This window comes from Bubalus bubalis, chromosome 15, assembly GCF_019923935.1.
Source record: "Bubalus bubalis isolate 160015118507 breed Murrah chromosome 15, NDDB_SH_1, whole genome shotgun sequence".
Lineage (NCBI taxonomy): Eukaryota > Metazoa > Chordata > Mammalia > Artiodactyla > Bovidae > Bubalus > Bubalus bubalis.
This window is the reverse complement of record NC_059171.1, coordinates 18238843-18253649: the sequence shown is the minus strand read 5'-3', so window position 1 is coordinate 18253649 and position 14807 is coordinate 18238843. Positions and strand designations below refer to the sequence as shown.

Sequence of the window (14807 nt, the reverse complement as noted above, 5' to 3'; positions counted from 1 at the left end):
AGAGTAGGTAAAGAAGGGAGAATGCCAAAAATTAATTATTACACTTCTTTAGTAATCCAGTGAGAAATTATGAAGCCCTAGCACTGGATTTCAATCTTGGTTCCTCATTGGAATCACCTGGAGAGTTTTAAAAACTACTGACATCCTCAGTACTCCCGATTTAATTGGTAGATGCATCCTGGACATCAGGATTTTTAAAAACTCTGCAGGAGATTCTAACATGCAGCCAAAGTTGAAACCACTGCTCCAAATGCAGAAAGGGGATATAGAAGAGAGTGTGAGTTCAGGGCTGTTTAGAACACACAATAAGCAGGACTTGGTGGTTAATTATGAATTGCAACTGATCAAAAAGAGGGTGCCTAGAAGAATCCTAGATTTCTGGCACGGTCCTGGGTAAAAGATAGAGGCAAGTTTTGAGAAAAAGATAACAAATTATGTCTTGCACAGGCTAAATTTGAACTGCTTCGGGGGATTTGAGTGGAGCTTTTCAATAGATTGTTTAAAACATTTACACTTTCCTAGTGAAGAAAAGGGCTTCCCTGGTGGCTCAGCAATAAAGAATCCACCTGCAGTGCAGAAGATGCAGGAGACACGGGTTTGCTCCCTGGGTTGGGAAGATCCCCAGAGGAAGAAATGGCAACCCACTCTAATAATCTTGCCCAGCAAATCCCATGGACAGAGGAGCCTGGCAGGCTACAGTCCATGATATCGTAAAAGTCGGAGACTGAGCAACTAAACAGCAAGAAATGTAGGAAAAGGCATCTCCGGAAACTATGACAATTAGAACACAAGACCATTCCCACTCTGCAGAACCTCTATACTCAAAACTCCCTTCCAAGCCAATGCCCCATCTGTTCTGAAATGTTGTTCAATATGTTGACATAACTACAAGAATTATATAATGTGTGGGTACCATTCTGACAGGGACAGAGTAAAAGGACAAAGTAGGTGATTAAATGGTTAATCCCACTTAGGGGACTATAAGTAGAAAAAATATGGGAAACCCTTGTAAGTTAATGATTACTCAAGAAAGCAGGTTTGCTGAACCACAAAACCAAGCAGGCTTGCTTAGCAACAAAACCATGCAGCAGAAACACTAGATAGGCATCCAAACAACCAAACAATGGTGGCATGAGACCCACATACTGCCCAGTGAGCACAGTAAGTTAATGATTCCCGGGACATGTTCTCTATAAACATAAAAACAGTAATTGTGGACCTAGCTTGATCATGTAGGGATAAGAAAACTCTCCCGAATAACAAGGAGGAGTTGATGATGATGGAAGCACAGCATCTACTCAAGAAAGACAAAGAAGCTCTTCTCCTCCCCAGTTTTCCTTTGATTATGAAAAGTAGCCCAGTAAGTTCTCAGGGCACAGCATTTCTCATGTGCCACTTCTAAACCTCATTGGTTTTCTATTCTAATAAATCACTTGTCTATCACTTTGCCTCTCAATTCTTTTCTGCGCTGAGACATAAAGAACTATACAGCACCAGAGCGCTTCGGAGACCCTGAGACACCGCGGTTTCAATTCTATAAATCCATTTAACTTACTTTTCTTGTACTACCTATAGGCTTAAAGTACTCCACTTAATAAATTGCTGGCAGCCTTCAAATAGCACTGAAAGGAATATATAACAGCTTTAAAACATCGGATAAATGAAAACGAACATACCCATGATTACTTCAAGATCTGTGGTCAAAGATACTTAGACCTAAACTGCCTAGATTGCTTAGTTTTGTAATTGGTAAACATTTACTGGGTTACCAAAGATACCAAGTACGCTCTGAAAGACGACTGCTCCTTTGTGTCTAATTAGGCACACTGAAACAAAGATTGATAGGGTGATATATTTAGTTAAGTAACAGATGGCAAAAAGACACACTGTCCAGCATGAACCACATCCCTATTTCTCAGTATTCCAAAGAGTGACTGAATCTTGAAATCAGCTAGGAAGGAAAGGCCTGAATGTTTATTCAACTAAGAAGAACTGATAACCAGTCATGTGGAGGTTAAAAAATTCAAAGAGGGTATGACTGGCTTTTAGGACGGGATGGACAGAAAAAGTGGATTAAAGTCACTTAGAAGGTATCAAACAGGACTGAAATATGGATTCTGAATACTTAAGCGACTTCGTGAGTACAAAGAGGTGGGAAAAAAAAAAAAAAAAGAGGCAAGTGGTATATATTCTCCGAACTCTCACACAGGGTGTTAAATTGTGGCTAAAAAGCGCTGCTTTTAGCAGTGCCTGCGCTCTATTAAAAGAAGGTGATGGGGGGGGGGGGGGGGGCCGGACTCTGAGAAGACGTTTCCTCCAGCAGAGCGAAGCAGCTCGCTGCAGCACCCCCTCCCTGCTCTCCCTGGGATTTGCCACTCTAGCAGGTGAACCGCGAGAAAACAAAAGGACTGAATAACGGCGTGCGGAACCCCGAAAACCGGGAGGTCTCCAAGCCCATCACCTCCCTACACCTCGAGAGCGGCTTCTAGGCACCTCCCACCCCCTCGTCCTGAGACACCTGCCCCACAGCCCGGGAGAAGTCCTACAGGCTGAGGGGCAGGAAGGGCCGCTGACGGCCTCGGGCGGAGGTCAAGCAGGAGGTGGCGGGGGCGCCACACTCCCGGCCACCCTAGCCGCAGCGGGACGCTCCCGTGAGATTAACCGGGAGAACGTGCGACAGCGAACGCCCGCGTCCCCGCGCGTCCAGCGACGGGCCGGGGTGGGCGTGACGCCATGACGCAAGGCACGCGGGCGGCGCTCCGGGGCGGGGCGAGGCGCGGCTGGGCGGGGAGGGGGCGGGAGGAAGGAGTGGGAGGAGGGGGCGGAGACAGCGGGGGCTGAGGGAAACGGGGCCGGGGGGAGAGAATGGCAGTTGCGGCGCTGATTCCCGGGAACCGCCGTCAAGACAGAACTGCGGAGGAGGAGTTCGGGAAAGCGGCCGTCGGGACCCCTCCTCTGCGTTCCCCCCGCCCCAGCTGAGAGGCGCCTGGGCGGCTCTGAGGAACCCTCCTCCGTGTTTCCTCTGGCCGCCGCCGCCGCCGGGAGATGGGCCTGCTCGCCCGCAGCCCTGCGCCCTACCGAGGAGTTGAAGGTACGGGCGGGTCCGGGGTGGGGTGAAGGGGGGAAGGCTGCACCCGGGAGCCGGAGGGCAGGGGCGCGGCTCCCGTTTCCGACGCCGGGCTCTCCGGCCGCTCCCCGGGACGGAAATGGACTCGGAAATCCCACGGGAGAGGCGCCCCTTCTCGCGCTCTGCGCGGCGGGGCTCGGGCGGCGCCGGGGGAGGGTGACGAGCTGGTGGGGGCTCAGGCCTCGCGTTGGATCTTGCGTCCCCCCGGCTCGGCCCCGGCTCTGGCGGCCGCGCCGGGCGGGAGGCGAGGCTTGGGATCCGCCCCGCGAGCCCTGTCCTCCTGGCCCGGGCAGTCTGGGGCGACGGCGGCCGACCCGGCGGTGTTGTGACGGGGGCGGAGGCGGCGCTCCCCTCAGGCACTTCCCCGGCCCCCCGGAGCAGGCGACGCGGAGGGCGGCAGCGGCGGGGGCGGAGCGCATTCCTGATGGGTGAAATCGGCTCTTAACGGGACCGATTTCCGGGCCTCGCTGCAAAATTCGGAGCCGGGGCCAACGCCCCCCACCCCACCCCCCACACCCGGTGCAGCTGGAGGCCTCCCCGGGGAATAGAGAGAGGCATGCCCCGGGGAACGTTCATCCGGGGGACGGCCACCCCCTGCAAAAGCAGAAATTAAACCGACGAAAACTGGTGTGGCCTTGGGGTAAAGTATTTCTTACGAGGGGGTCTTCCAGGATTGTCTCCTTCATGCTAAACCTTGAGAGACTTCTCCGTCTTCATCCAGCAAGTAATGCCACTGTTTTTAATTTCCAGTTTTTCCTATCATTTGAATTCCCCTCTGTCGTTCCCCACCCCCTGTCATTAATAGGGAGGAAAATAAGGGCAGTAAATAAAAGAGTGAAAAGAATGGCTATATATGGGAGAAAAAAAGATCTTATTTTTTTCCCCCCATTAGCTCTTGAAGATAGAAATATACGAACGATGCTTTATTCTGGTTAATATTTACTATTCAAAATGTTGCTGAAAGTCCTGTTGGGTGGACGTTAGAAAGGACAGCGTTTAAATGCTGCTGCAGTTTTCAAACCCAGGTGTTGGCTGCAAATGCTCGTGTTAAATGTTAGTAAACAGTGGAGGAATAAAGCAGTTATTTCCTCTGATCGGTTGCCTTAAAATGTTCCTGATTTTTCCTTTCCATTCCTTTTTTTGGGGGGTCGGGTGGGGTAAGTACATGACTGTGTTTTTATTTATACATATGAATTTTTTATTTTAACTGAATTCCTTGACCCATTTTGTTATGTGAAGTCTGATAGTATGCCTAAGTTTCATTTTCAGTTTTGCCATTAACCATCTTAATAAGCATCTTTCCACTTCGGTTTATAAGTCAAGCCATTTTTACCGTATTTGCCAGTTTATGCTTCCTTAACACCCAGCTGTCAGAACTGAATCAAAATGTAAATATTTCTATTTAGAAAATGGCGATGATCTATTGTTAACATTTCTTTTCAGACGTTCGTTGCCTGCTACTTACAATTCCATAGTAAAGATTTAGAGTCTTGGGACTTAATAAATAAACCAAATTATGCAACAGCAATAACAACAACAACAAAACCCCTTTTTGTTAGCTTTATTTCTCTTTTTATTATTGTATACAATGTAAATGAAATTTAAATTTCATATATCCTCAGGAACTGTTTTAATATCTTAACAAAGGGTCTTTCTGAGGAAAAATTACATTTGGCCAGCTAATGTTAGTGTGTGTGCTTAGTCCCTCAGTCCTGTCGGACTCTTTGTGACCCCATGGACTGTAGCCCACCAGGCACCTCTGTCCATGGGGATTCTCCAGGCAAGAATACGGGAGTGGGTTAGTAGTTTTTCAGTATCTGTGACTTCCAGGAGGATTCCAGTAAGGTTATATTTTAAAACTGTAAGATTATCTTAGGAGTTGAAACACAAATCAATTTTTAGTTTTCGGATAGTAGCTATTTGAAATATTGGTGTTTCTTTTGGATGGTGCTTCACCTGATCATTAGAGTTTATATAAAGAACAGCCCAATTTTACTGTCTTTAGACCAGTATTGGAATTTTTAAAAGTTTAATGGTATTTATAGAATTTTGGGTGCCTTTTTACTATATTAAATGAAACAATGTTTTTCTCCTACTTAGAAAGATGCTAGGTGTCTTTTTATAAAGCTACTTCAGCATTTTAGTGGAAAATAAATGCACATTACAAATTTGAAATAGAGGAAGTTGTAAGGTAATATTTTTGTAGTAGTTGATTAAGACACGTGGGGTCGCCTCTCTTTAGTGGGATCAGATTGAAAGATATTTGCATGGGGTTGTTAGATGGAATTAAATATAGGTAATTTGAGACAAACTTAACATTTGAAAGAATCTCTTGTATATTATGGCAGGTTCTGATTTTAAAGCACTTACACTTATCACAGAAATTCTTTGGTTTCCTCATCATCCCTGCCCACCCCTCCCCCACCCCTCCCCAGTTTGGAGGGCACTGAGGATTGAAAATGTAGTTTCCTGAATTTTCCAAGGAGGAGAAGGAACAAATATTGTGATAACATGTAAAAATCCTTAGTCAGGTGCTAGGCAGAAAGTAAGCTGGGGATAAATTTTGTCGCATTTATATCTGAATTGCCTTCTTCCGTTTCTTCTCTACTCCCGTTATAAAGGAAATCTTAGAGAATTCTTATTTGTTTTTCTGATGTTTCTGACAAGTGACAATTGATTGTCAAACTCAGGCTGGTTTCCTGCTTACTAAGCTTTATGATCTTGTATTATTTAAGGCCCATATAAAAATTAGGCCATTTTGGACTGAAGGCCAAAAAAAAAAGTTGCATTGCTGACTTTATATTTGATTGTATTTGCATTGTACATGGCAAACCAGCACTAGTAGTTTAATGATGGTCTGAAAGGACTCATGATCATGTATGAAGTACTTTAGCTTAAAGGTTTGGGTTTGATCTTTTTTAAAAGCAAAATGTTATTTTACTTATGGAGATCAGCTAAATTTTCCTTAGGTAATTTTTTTTTCTCCAGTCCAGAGTAATTATTATTTTTCTTTGGCCTTTTAGTTTTTAAGTTATGAGGTATCAGTTTGTATATGTAGCTTTGTATCACCTTGAAGCAGCTATATATAACCACACCTGCACAGCTAAAAACTGAGGGATAGTATTCCTTTTCTAAACACATCTGTATTTCAGGTGATGGTAGATTTAAACCAAAAACATCAGTGAAATCATTTTGGGTGTTTCAAACTTGGAAACTTTGTTTCTCAATAGCTATCATATATCTGTAATACTTTTCAGTATTAAGAAAAATTAACACTTTTTGATAAAGTAGTTTTTGCTTGCTCTTTGTAGCTGTCAATAAAACCTGAACAATTATTTTGTTTATTAGTGACATTTTCTTGAAAGTTATTAGCCCAGAAAACATTATACATTTTTGTCCTGTTGATGTTACCTAGTATTTTGTTTTGAAAGTCATGTACTCAAGAAATGCTACTTGTTAATTTTTTAAAAATTTCTATATGATAGTTTTTTATGTGAAACTTTTAGTAGGACAAAACCAATAAAGAGTTGTTTAAGTCCTCAAATAAATTTGTGCATTGAATTTTGACGCAAAATCCTCAGAAATCAGCCTGATCTGTTGAAGCTGAAAGAAAACTTTAAAACTTGGTCTTCGGTCCAAAAATCTGAACTCAGCCTCTTAAAATTATGTACACTTAACATTTTCAACCTCTGTCCTCTCTGGAGACCCCTGAATACTTACATAATAATGTTAAGTAATATATCACAAAAATAGATGACCAGTACTATAAATGCACTGATGATTCATATTTTGTGATTTCTAAGTCAGGTATTGGCATTTGCTCCCCAAATGGTGTTCTGTTATTCTTATGCATTACCATAAGTGAGATAATACATATGACATGTGTAGTGGAAGGTAAGAGATAATGTAAACTCTGATGGCAGGGACCATTATCTTTGTTTATTCTTTAAGTCTCAGCACTTAGCATAAGGCCTGACAGTGATAGATGTTGGATTAAGTATTTGCTAACTGAATAAAGTATGTATAATGTAATTATATCATACCTATAGTAGGACTATCTAATGGAAATATAATGTGAGTCATAAAGATTTTCTTTTAGTCACATTAAAAAAGTAAAAGGAAACAGATGAAATTAATTTTCATAATATGTATTATTTTAAACAACATATACAAAATACCATCTCAGCATGTATTAATGAATGACTTTACATTGTTTTATGCATACTAAGTCTTTGCTCCACTATGTGGTTACACTAGACAGCATAGCTCTAGGAATATTTTGTTTGAAATGTTTATTTCCACAGAAATTCCTTAGTCTTTTTGATAGTCTTTTTTTAACATGTCTTTTGAATCCAAATAAAGAAGCACATGTATCATTGAATTGAAATTACTGAGTTGAACTGAAAAGTCGGAATACCTGACTTCTTTCGTTCGTACAACTTTATCATAGTGACTCTGCCTCACTTTCCCTGTTTATAAAATGAGGGAGAATATGCTATCATCTGTTTGATTTTATTAGTATAAATTATGTCTTTGAAGGTTCCCTGGTAGCTAATTAGTAAAGAATCCTCCTGCCAATGAAAGAGATGTGAGTTCAGTCCCTGGGTTGGGAAGATACCCTGGAGAAGGTAATGGCTACCCACTCCAAAATCCCATGGACAGAGGAGCCTGGCGGGCTACAGGCCATGGGGTTGCAAAGAGCCTGACGTGACTGGGCAGCTGAGCATGTGCCTGCATGCACACACACACACACACACCATGTCTCTGAAACATGTAACTACTCAGACAAGATTGTTACAGAAGAGATTTTTTCATTACTAGTAACTTGTCATAGCAGATCTCAGTGTAAAAACAGAAGGAAGAAGTACCCATGAGGCTACTGTATGTGGAGGTCCTGGTGCCTCCCACACTGGAGTAAGTTACAGTGGATAAATCAATACAAAATGCTCTTATATTGAGTCAAGAGAGGTGACTAGGTCTACTCCAGAACAAAATGTTAAACCTCTTTTCTATTTAAATATTGCCTGAACTAGTTTATCCTTCAGTTTTTGTTTATATGAATAACTAACACTTCTTATATAGGCATCCTTAAAATCATGAAATAAAGTCCTTTGGAGGTAGAAGGTGGGGACTGATTACATGCATATAAATGGGGAAAATAACTCTGTCATCACAGGATATGTACAGTATGGCACAATGACTCATTCTTTTATCTAAACTAGCGATTGCAGTGGTTACCTGGTAAGCAATTATGCATAGCCAAATATAGCTAAATCAAATACATAGCCAAACTGAATAGATATCTCCTGATAGCCATATGCTTTCATTAAAAATAATGATTTATTAAAATTATAGATGAACATCCCTTAACTTTTTGCATAAACATAGCACACTTTACTGATAATTTCTGGAATCATGCAGTCGATTGTGTGGTAGCCCTCAAAAAGATATGTTCACATGTTAACCTCTCAAACCCATGAATGACACCTTATTTGAAAACAGAGTCTTTGCAGATGTAATTAAGGCTCTTGAGATGAGGAGATCGTCCCAAGCTATCCAAGGGGTCCAAAATTCAATGACAAGTTGCCCTTAGAAGGGAAAAGCAGAGGGAAATTACAGACAAGACAGAAGAGAGGGAGATAGTTTGACCGTGGAGGGAGAAATTGGAGTGATGTGGCCCCAAGCCAAGGGATGCTTGTGATTACCAGATGCTGTAAGAGGTGAAGAACAAATTCTCCTGTGCCACCCCAAAAGGGACTATAACCCTGCTGGATTTGAGGCTTTTAGCCTCCAGAACTGTGAGAACATAAATTTCTGTTGTCTTATGTCACCCGCTTTGTGGTAATTTGTCACAGGAAACTGATATACAGTCAAAAATAAAAAGATCTGTGCTTATCTTTATTTTGTATCATTTATTGTGACTATCAGAGATTAGACAGCCTGCCCTTTGGAGTGCTAGTCCATTCTTAGAAATATTAGAGGAAGTGTTTTAATACCCTCAAGTCTGAACAAGCCTTATAAATAGTTTATAGTCTATAAGATACATTGTTATTGTCTCATGTCATTCTTCACTCCTGCCAATTTGCCCCTGTTTGCTTGCTCGTGACTTTTTAAGATGTAGTTTATATTTAGTGGAAGGGTGAAAACATAATACTGATGGAATAGACCAACAGGTTTTGTCTTATGAAGGAGTGATTCCTTCTACCTTCCCCGTGTCCTTTACTGGATCCTCCTGTAAACCCTGTAGCTTAAGGATGGAGTGCCACAGGGCTCAGTCCTTACCCTTCTTTATTTACTGCTTTGGCGAGTTCATCCCTACTTGTGATTTTACACACCATCCAGGTAACAACTTTTCTCAAAATTTTATCTCTAGGCCAAACTTTTTCCTGAATTCTGTGCTTGTCATTTGGGTATTTGGATGCACATTCTCCCCTAAGATTTAAAGGGAACCCCTGCTCTTAGCTTCTCCCTAAAACTTACTCTTTTCACAGCCTTCTCCATTTCAGTGGACAGCAGTTTCAGCCTTCTGGTTAATCAGGCCAGAATCCACTTGGAATCCATGTCAGTTCTATCAGTTCTACTTTCAAGACATGTCCCTTTGCCCATCATCATCTCTCTCCTAGGGTATTGCAGCCGCCTTTAAACTGTCCTGCATGTTACTGTCTTTAACTCTTCTTGTTCTATTCTTTCTGCTTTATTGACTATGCCAAAGCCTTTGACTGTGTGAATCATAATAAACTGTGGAAAATTCTGAAAGAGATGGGAATACCAGACCACTTGACCTGCCTCTTGAGAAACCTATATGCAGGTCAGGAAGCAACAGTTAGAACTGGACATGGAACAACAGACTGGTTGCAGATAGGAAAAGAAGAACGTCAAGGGTGTATATTGTCACCCTGCTTATTTAACTTATATGCAGAGTACATCATGAGAAACGCTGGGCTGGAGGATGCACAAGCTGGATAGCAATAACCTCAGATATGCAGATGACACCACCCTTATGGCAGAAAGTGAAGAAGAACTAAAGAGATTCTTGATGAAAGTGAAAGAGGAGAGTGAAAAAGTTGGCTTAAAGCTCAACATTCAGAAAACAAAGATCATGGCATCCGGTCCCATTACTTCATGGCAAATAGATGAAGAAACAGTGGAAACAGTGGCAGATTTTATTTTGGGGGGCTCCAAAATCACTGCAGATGGTGACTGCAGCCATGAAATTAAAAGACGCTTACTCCTTGGAAGAAAAGTTGTGACCAACCTAGTTCAGTTCATTCACTCAGTTGTGTCCGACTCTTTGCGACCCCATGAATTGCAGCACGCCAGGCCTCCATGTCCATCACCAACTCCCAGAATTCACCCAAACTTATGTGCATCGAGTCAGTGATGCCATCCAGCCATCTTATCCTCTGTCATCCCCTTTTCCTCTTGTCCCCAATCCCTCCCAGAATCAGGGTCTTTTCCAATGAGTCAGCTCTTCACATGAGGTGGCCAAAGTATCGGAGTTTCAGCCTCAGCATCAGTCCGTCCAGTGAACACCCAGGACTGTTCTCCTTTAGGATGGACTGGTTGGATCTCCTTGCAGACCAACCTAGACAGCATATTAAAAAGCAGAGACATTACTTTGCCAACAAAGGTCAATCTAGTCAGGGCCTTGGTTTTTCCAGTAGTCATGTATGGATGTGAGAGTTGGACTATAAAGAAAGCTGAGCACCAAAGAATTGATGCTTTTGAACTTTGGTGTTGGAGAGGACTCTTGAAAATCCCTTGGACTGTAAGGAGATCCAACTAGTCTATCCTAAAGGAAATCAGTCCTGAATGTTCATTGGGAGGACTGATGTTGAAGCTGAAACTCCAATACTTTGGCCATCTGATGCAAAGAGCTGACTCATTTGAAAAGACCCTGATGCTGGGAAAGATTGAAGGCATGTGGAGAAGGGGACGACGGAGGATGAGATGGTTGGATGGCATCACCGACTCGATGGACATGTGTTTGAGTAAACTCCGGGAGTTGGTGATGGACAGGGAGGCCTGGCGTGCTGCAGTCCATGGGGTCGCAAAGAGTCGGACATGACTGAGGAACTGAACTGAATTCTATTCTTAACACTAGAATTATCCTTTTAAATTACTAATATCCAGATTCTAAACTATCTTGTTTAGAAGCCCCTTAAGCCTCCTAAGTTTTCCCATCTCACTTAGAAATAAAATTCAAAGTTCTTAAAGTGGTCTGTGAAGCCCTACACAATCTGAGCTGATAACATTCTGACCTGTCTCTCATATTCCTTGCTCATTTCCCTTAGACCTCATTCTGGCCTCTGGGCTATTCCTTGAACAGATCAGGCACATTCAACCTTCAAGTCTTTGCGGCGGCTGTTGCCTTTCCCTTGGATGCTCTTTTCCTAGATTTCCTCATGGCTGCTGCTGCTAAGTCGCTTCAGTTGTGTCTGACTCTGTGCAACCCCATAGATGGCCTGCCACCAGGCTCCCCTGTCCCTGGGATTCTCCAGGCAAGAACACTGGAGTGGGTTGCCATTTCCTTCTCCAATGCATGAAAGTGAAAAGTGAAAGTGAAGTCGCCCAGTCAAGTCCGACTCTTCGCGACCCCATGGACTGCAGCCCACCAGGCTCCTCCGCCCTTGGATTTTGCGGCAAGGGTACTGGAGTGGGTGCCACTGCTTTCTCCGTCCTCATGGCTGACTCCCCTCAAGTCTTTATTTAAGTGTCATCTTCTCAGTTAGTTCTGATCACCCTTAAAAAAATTGTCATGTGGCACTTCCCAGGTGGTCCAGTGGTTAAGAATCTGCCTGCCAGTGCAGGGGACACAGGTTTGATCTCTGCTCCAGGAAGGTCCTGTGTGCCTCAGGGCAAACCCGTGTGCCACAGCTCCTGAGCCCACACTTCACAACTAGAGAAGCCACTGCAATGAGAACCCTGTATGCTGCAATTAGAGAGTAGCTCCTGCTTACTGCAACTAGAGAAAGCCCAAATGCAGCAACGGAATTTCAGCACAGCCAAAAGTAAAAAAATTTTTTAAATTGTGATCAGCACCCCTCTGACATACACTCCTGATTACCTTTACTCTGCTTAATTTCCCCCCCACATTTCTCACAAAGAATGACAGTAAAATATTTAGGTGACATGTTTAGAAAATTATAAACTTCTATATAAAACTATGAAATAATTTTTAGTAGTTTGTCTATAATTACTGATCTATAATGATTTGTGGACATAAGATAGGAGTTGGGCCTCAAAGAGTAGTAGGAGTTTAAATAGGCAGAGCAGTGCGGTGTGTGTGTGTGTGTGCTCAGTTGTGTCTGATTCTTTGCTGACCCCATGGATAGCCTGCCAAGCTCCTTTGCCCATGGAATTTTCCAGGCAAGAAAATCCCTTGGGTTGCCATTTCCTACCCCAGGAGATCTTCCCAACCCAGGAATTGAACCTGCATCTTTTGCATCAGCAGGGGGCAGGGGGCTTCTTTACCACTGTGCTGCCTGAGAAGCAGAGCACAGAAGGCAGAGGAGCGTATTCAGGCAGAGACAAAGACATAGGAAGTGTCATGGAGGTGAAACTATGTTTTATTAATATATTTAACAAGTAGACCAGTTAGCTGGAGTGTGTTTTTATGTCAGAGAATGGTAAGAAACTAAGGTAAGATTGTGGAAGACTTTGAATTCCATGCAAAGTTTAAAATTCATTTATCTGTGGGAACAAATGGATGTTTGTAAGCAGAACTTAACAAAAGGCCAACGTGATCAGTCAGAAACCAGGTGATTAATGAAGGCCTTGTCAAGGAAGTAAAATAGTAGAAAGAGGGCTAAGAGTTTGTTCTGGCACATTAGCTGTATGGATAAGTCAGGTAATCGCTAGACCAGCACTGTATAATAGAACTTTCTGCAATGATGGAAATATTCTAGATCTGCACTGTCCAGTATGGTAGCCAGTGGCTATATACAGCTATGCGAGCATGCTAAGTCGCTTCAGTCATGTCTGTCTCGCTTCGACCCTATGGACTGCAGCTGGCCAGGCTCCTCTGTCCATGGGATTCTCCAGGAAGGAATACAGGATTGGGTTGCCATGCCCGCCTTCTGGGGATCTTTGCAACCCAGGGACTGAACCCACATCTCTTATGTCTCTGGTAGGTGAGTTCTTTACCACTAGCACAACCTCGGAAGGGCATATATGGCTATAGAGCATTTGAAATGTGACTAGTATAACTGAGGAACAGGAGTTTAATATTTTTTTAAATTAATTTAAACTTAAATAGCCTCATATGGCTAGTGATGATGTATTCAACTGAGTAACTCTAGACTACAGTTTTCTCACTTAATAAAGTTTAACATTAGATTGGAACATTAGTGTCACTAGAAGTATAGGTTCCACAATCAAATGAGGTGGTTCTGAGGAACTCACGTGGGTATCTAGCAGATTCACCTGTGCATGACTAGTATTTGTGGAATAGTTCCAGTTTGTAGCCTTTTCATTTTTTGAATCTCCATGACTTATTTGAGATTCCCTCTGTCTCTTGATTGCTGATTTTTAAATTGGGGTTTGTTGATGTTTCCTATAGCAAAATATTTATAGTTAAAATACCTAATATGTCTAATTAAATACTAGGTTGTATAATTATAGTTAAACCCACTTTGTTCCTTTTGAATTCTTAATGAGAAAGCCTAATAATGATAAACCTTTATGATTGTTTACCTGTTTAATTCTTATCTAGGTTCTCCTGCTTTCTTTGAAAATACTCCCTTAGTTGTTTTCGTCTCCTATAAAATTAATAAATATTTCATTGGTATTTCAGTTCTGATTTTATTTTGAGGGGACATATTTAGAGGGAAGCACTATAAATGTGGTGTATATGGAGCAAAACAGACACATTTTGCTTATTGTGCCTCTTGTTTCCCAAGAGATACTATTGCTTCTGAGAATTACTTTATAATTTGAAGAAAGTTTTAAGGATAGTTTTTAGGACTTCTACCACATAGCTCTTCCAGTCTGTGCTCTACCTCATCATGTACATATGTTGTAAAATTAAATACACACACACACATAATGATTTACCCTAACCAGAGGTCTTTGCTTTCCCCACTCCTCATGTTCTTTAGGAGAAAGAGACAAATCAATTTCCAAAGTTGGAGAGGCAGGATACTGCTGTTATCAATACTTTTTAAAGTAACTTACAGAAAAATTGGTTAGGACAAAATTAGCCCAAATACTTAATATTTTTAATTGTCCAAATTAAGAATTATTTAGATTAATGATGAAACTGGTAAAATGAAGTTTGCAGTTCATTCCACTGGATTTACTAAGACCAAAGAGTATACCAACACTTTAGAGAATTTGGAGATATTTTTAAAAGAACAGAAACAAAAATTATCTTAGAAACTATTAATTGTCCACTTTTAACCCTAGAGTATGTATGTATTGGGCTTCCCAGGTGGCTCAGTGGTAAACAATTCACCTGCCAGTGCAGGAGATGTGGAGATGTGGGTTCAATCCCTGGGTTGGGAAGATCCCCTGGAGAAGGAAATGACAACCCACTCCAGTATTCTTGCCTGGGAAATCGCGTGGCTCAGCGGGCTACAGTCCATAGCATTGCGAAGAGTTGGGGACGACTACGCACGCATGATGTGTGTTACAGCTGTATATGTGTTTGTATATTAGAATCACAGTCTTTTAGAACTAA

The 14807-nt window shown here is 42.2% G+C and overlaps 1 protein-coding gene across 3 annotated transcripts in view; it reads left to right on the top strand.

The window, feature by feature from the left end:
* The first annotated feature begins 2958 nt into the window (after positions 1–2958).
* RNF19A (ring finger protein 19A, RBR E3 ubiquitin protein ligase) overlaps positions 2959–14807 on the top strand; it is a 55421-nt gene continuing 43572 nt past the window's right edge. For 2 of the 3 annotated variants that reach the window (XM_044928572.2, XM_006055231.4), the window contains exon 1: positions 2959–3091. The gene's annotated coding sequence lies outside the window, so the exon portion shown is untranslated. Of the gene's footprint in view, positions 3092–3601; positions 3852–14807 lie in introns of those variants that run through there. The other variant, XM_044928571.2, reaches the window with a different exon arrangement.